This window comes from Scardinius erythrophthalmus (genome assembly GCF_964197995.2).
Source record: "Scardinius erythrophthalmus genome assembly, chromosome: 15".
NCBI lineage: Eukaryota > Metazoa > Chordata > Actinopteri > Cypriniformes > Leuciscidae > Scardinius > Scardinius erythrophthalmus.
The window spans coordinates 33,704,683-33,710,521 of NC_138235.1; positions in this window are offsets into that span (position 1 = coordinate 33,704,683).

The window sequence follows — 5,839 nt, forward strand, 5'->3', positions numbered from 1 at the left end:
TTACATATTCACACAATGGCAGTTAATCATTCATAATTCAGTTATTTTCCGTAATTATTCTTTTTCATGTTTTAAATATTAATTATTATTTGAATTATCACTCAGTAAGGCATTTAACCACGTATTACTTTGTCTTTGAAAGGCATTTGTCTTTCAAACACATTTTTATTATATATTTTTTTAATGATTTATTTTATTATTACCTTTTAAACTTACAAACCCCCTGCAGGTCCTTCAGGAACTCTAGTTTGGGAAAACTTAATGTAATGTAATGTTTAATACACTTCATGTTGTAGATAAAATATATGTTTGTAATACTCTTTGTATTTTTATATCAATAAATATTATCCTATTCAATTGAATGTGATAACGAGTTAAGTCAAAGTAATTAAGTCAAAGTAGCCACATTATATTACCTAAAATGTGTAATGTAATGGATTGCGTTACTAACTATAATTTTTTTAATGTAATTTGTATTCAGTAACTGACTAAAATTTGTAAGTTTTACAGCACTAGATAGATAGATAGATAGATAGATAGATAGATAGATAGATAGATAGATAGATAGATAGATAGATAGATAGATAGATAGATAGATAGATAGGCACATTTGACACAAACTTCATGTGGCACTAAGAATGCAGCTCTGTGAGTAAAACGTTCAAATAGGTTGGCCAAGGCAATTTCCCTTTTTGTTTTATTCAGTGTTATCCAATACTCTGCCATCTGTTCCAGGCTCCGACAAAATACATGAACTGATCACATGTACTGTACTGTACTGTACTGTAAGATTTTAAAAGAGCAGTTCATATATTTCCGTAAGATCTTATCCTTCATGCTGTGGAAATACAAACCGGAAGACAGAACTCAACAAGTGCAGCGCTGAAAGGGGGCGGGGCTACATGAATTCTACAGATTTATATTAAACACTAATGTTGATGACAAAGCATAGGCCTATAATACATAAAACAAGAGAGCCGTGTAGTAAGTATTTGCTGCTGCGACTTATTGTCAGGATTATCACGAGCTAAATCTTTAGATCAGTCATTAACAGAGACCTACTGAAAAAAATCTATCTTTAAAGGTCTATTTTTGTCAACTTTTCCCCTTCATGCTGCGCAATACTTTCCATTGATGGAAACCAGCAACCGGGAGACTTAACGACTGGCTTTGAGACTTGGGAATCTTTTAGTGTGTACTGAACATTTAATCAAAAAGATCTTCTGGAGATGTTTGGACATCTACGGGCCCCGAACAGACACTGATGTGGATTTGTTGACTGTGTGGCCCTGCTGACAGCTGTGCGCTGCAACTGAGAGCCTTCTCTCAGAGAAATGATTGCAATACAGCATTGGTCTGTGAGCCAGCATTCAGAGCAGAGATGAATGGGAACCATACAACATCACACTGCCTGGACGGACACTCTTCAATGGAATTACTGTAGCTACAAAAGAATGGGAGGTTTGACTTTGGAAACAGAAATTAATAGTTCCACCCAAAGAAATCCTTTATAAGACTACAAAGATTTGGGCATTAATAATGAGCCAAATTGGATTTGTGTGTGTGTATACATGTACAGATTGTGTACTGTATACATATGTATACAAACACACTGTATATTCTTAGTGGAGAAATTGTTTTATTCGAATAATTTTCTGCTCTGCTTAAAAAGCATGTATTTATTATTATTATTATCAATGTTGAAGACAGTTGTGCTGCTTAATATTTTTTGGTGGAAAGATGTATACATTTTTTTCAGGTTTATTTGATGAATAGAAAGTTTAAAAGAACAGCATACACACACACACACACACACACACACACACACACATATATATATATATATATATATATATATATATACATACATACATATGTATATATATATGAATACTAAGTTCAGATGCAAAAGAAAAGCCTCTAAGTGCCATCTGAAATTTCCAAGAATGATCATTTTTATCAAACTTGTATGTTTATGTTCAGTTATTTCACTTTAATGGCAATGAAAATGACTTATTAATTGTCATTAAAGTGAAATTACTGAACTTAAATATGTGAGCTTGCTAAAAATACTAATTTTAGAAGAAAATTTCAGATGGCACTTAGAGGCTTTTGCATCTTAAGTCTATATATATATACACTCACCTAAAGGATTATTAGGAACACCTGTTCAATTTCTCATTAATGCAATTATCTAATCAACCAATCACATGGCAGTTGCTTCAATGCATTTAGGGGTGTGGTCCTGGTCAAGACAATCTCCTAAACTCCAAACTGAATGTCAGAATGGGAAAGAAAGGTGATTTAAGCAATTTTGAGCGTGGCATGGTTGTTGGTGCCAGACGGGCCGGTCTGAGTATTTCACAATCTGCTCAGTTACTGGGATTTTCACGCACAACCATTTCTAGGGTTTACAAAGAATGGTGTGAAAAGGGAAAAACATCCAGTATGCGGCAGTCCTGTGGGCGAAAATGCCTTGTTGATGCTAGAGGTCAGAGGAGAATGGGCCGACTTATTCAAGCTGATAGAAGAGCAACTTTGACTGAAATAACCACTCGTTACAACCGAGGTATGCAGCAAAGCATTTGTGAAGCCACAACTCGCACAACCTTGAGGCGGATGGGCTACAACAGCAGAAGACCCCACCGGGTACCACTCATCTCCACTACAAATAGGAAAAAGAGGCTACAATTTGCACGAGCTCACCAAAATTGGACAGTTGAAGACTGGAAAAATGTTGCCTGGTCTGGTGAGTCTCGATTTCTGTTGAGACATTCAGATGGTAGAGTCAGAATTTGGCGTAAACAGAATGAGAACATGGATCCATCATGCCTTGTTACCACTGTGCAGGCTGGTGGTGGAGGTGTAATGGTGTGGGGGATGTTTTCTTGGCACACTTTAGGCCCCTTAGTGCCAATTGGGCATCGTTTAAATGCCACAGCCTACCTGAGCATTGTTTCTGACCATGTCCATCCCTTTATGACCACCATGTACCCATCCTCTGATGGCTACTTCCAGTAGGATAATGCACCATGTCACAAAGCTCGAATCATTTCAAATTGGTTTCTTGAACATGACAATGAGTTCACTGTACTAAAATGGCCCCCACAGTCACCAGATCTCAACCCAATAGAGCATCTTTGGGATGTGGTGGAACGGGAGCTTCGTGCCCTGGATGTGCATCCCACAAATCTCCATCAACTGCAAGATGCTATCCTATCAATATGGGCCAACATTTCTAAAGAATGCTTTCAGCACCTTGTTGAATCAATGCCACGTAGAATTAAGGCAGTTCTGAAAGTGAAAGGGGGTCAAACACAGTATTAGTATGGTGTTCCTAATAATCCTTTAGGTGAGTGTATATATATATATATATATATATATATATATATATATATATATATATATATATATATATATATATATATATAATAATAATTCATATATATAGAATTCATTCCATTCAGCCAAAAAAATTATATAAATAAACATACACTTTGCATGTGTATATATATATATATATATATATATATATATATATATATATATAGCCACATTTAAATATATATTTTCTTCATGCAAAAAAAGATGAATGTTTTATTTTATTTTACGCTATTTCTTACTGTATCAAATAATTTATGACAATGTTTCCATAGATGAAACCAATGAGGGTCTGGGCAAATAAATAAATAAGTAAAAAAGTAAATAAATAAAAAGCATTCAAGTCCTCACACAAGAACAATGCAAAAGCAAAGGGCCATAGGGAGATTCCCAAGAGCTGCATCTTCCTTTCCATGAGCGTTGGGTGTGGAAATGTGGGGGATGGGGAAGTTACCGCTTCATTCACATGCATAATATCAAACTTAAAGAAAAGAATAGTTTGACTGGTGCAGAAGGACAATCAGCCTTCCATATTAGATGTACAGAATATATATAGAGGCACTTTTCATGTTTTGAACGTCAGATTTTGGATGGAAAAACACAAAGGCTTAAACAAACGCATTAACCTGGTCTTTGTATTTGAGTAATGTCAATAACAACGTTTTCTCAACGGAATGATTGCACAACAGCTCTGTGTCCTTCGCCTGAGGGTGTAAAGTACTTCTCACTTCTGATGAACTATTACATCCCGAGTACGCTCCTGTTCCAGTCACAATCAACATTCTGTGTCACAACAAACGCATGCTGTCTTAGTAAGCATTACGAACAACATAATGAGTATTATTCTGTATAACAAGTATTAAATAAATATAATATCCTTGAAGGATTGATTGTTCTGCAAAAAACTTTATATGTGAAAGTTCATGCAATGCACAAAATATACTTGCTTATTTGAATACCAATGATGCCGAATGCTACTTTTCTTCTACATAAGCTTGACTAAAGCGAACTTCACCACTAAAAATGCTATATAATTCTGACTTTTAACCAATAAAGCAACAGTAACAAACCCTGATGCCTTTACATTCATGTGTTTTCTTGTGTGAGCCCTCTACCCCTCCCCCACCCAACATGAGTAGTGTGTGTGTGTGTGTGTGTGTGTGTGTGTGTGAGTTGAGGGAAGCAATGCAGGGGACCTGATAAGTATCTGCTCTCTCTTATAACAGCCAAATTTCCTTTAGTTTCATGCAGTTGCAGAATAGTGACATTTCAGTGCTTATCTGTGTTTTGCGAAAGAAATAATGAATGGAATCCTTGTGGAAGGAGAGAAAGCAACTTTATCCACCTCTGTTATGGTCATTAGTCAAAAGCATTGGGAAAAAAGGACAGTTTTTAGGATGCCACCATGACGTGTGGCTACATGAACTGGAATAAATACCTTTTAGTCCTCCTTTAAGTACATAAAACAATATTATTGTGCACAATTTCCAAATTATGCATGTTTAAGCATATTTAATAGTTAGTTTTAGGATAAATAAAATGCTAGCTGTGAAATTTACTTTAACAAGACAAAGGAGTCTACAATTTTTTTTTTCCCAAGAATATTCCAAATGTCATTTCCACCACTGAATACTGTTAAACATAATATATATTTTGAGATGTGTTGGAAATGCTGACTTTTTAGGACAAAAAATGACTCCTGTGATGTATGAACATTTAGGCTAGGTCTACTAGCTAAAACTAACAGAAACAAAAATACCCACAGATGAAGGTGAAAACAGCCATTTAAAAATAATGTGGACAAGATGGATTATTAGCAGAATTATCGTTGTTAAGAGAATATAAACTGAGGATAATCTTTTATAAAAGGTATGTTTGTTACTTTTAGTAAACATATTTACGTTTTTATTCTTCTTATGGTCTAATAACATACGGGTACCAGCTGCACCTCCGGGTTTTTGAAAGGACAATTGTTTACAATGCTGGGCTGGCTAAAATGAACCCTAAAAGGCTACTTACTGTTAACTTCCTTCTCTTTACTACTAACGGAAGCCATCCCCACATAATCAGAGGCTGTGCATAACTCTCATACCTCCGTTCATAATAAACAATAACCGTAAACCAGTTCCACTGCAACAATCTATTCTAGATGAAGAATAGTTGAGAGAGTCACGTGATCAGAGGTGCGCGAGTCGCGACGTTCCACAGAACGCGGTGGGCTGCATGAACGCGCCTCCCAGCCTCATCCGACTCGTTTTCGTGAACGGTTCCTTTGAACAGTTCATTAAGCAATTCAGTGATTCTTTTACGTTGGTACGTAATTACGTCACCACGTCGTCCTTAATATCACTGCTTGGCAAATTACGTTTGAATAAAGCCATGTTATTTTTGTTTAACACGTTTGCCATGATTTAGAGAGCCTAAATACGATTTCTAATAATATTTAACAACACTTGGA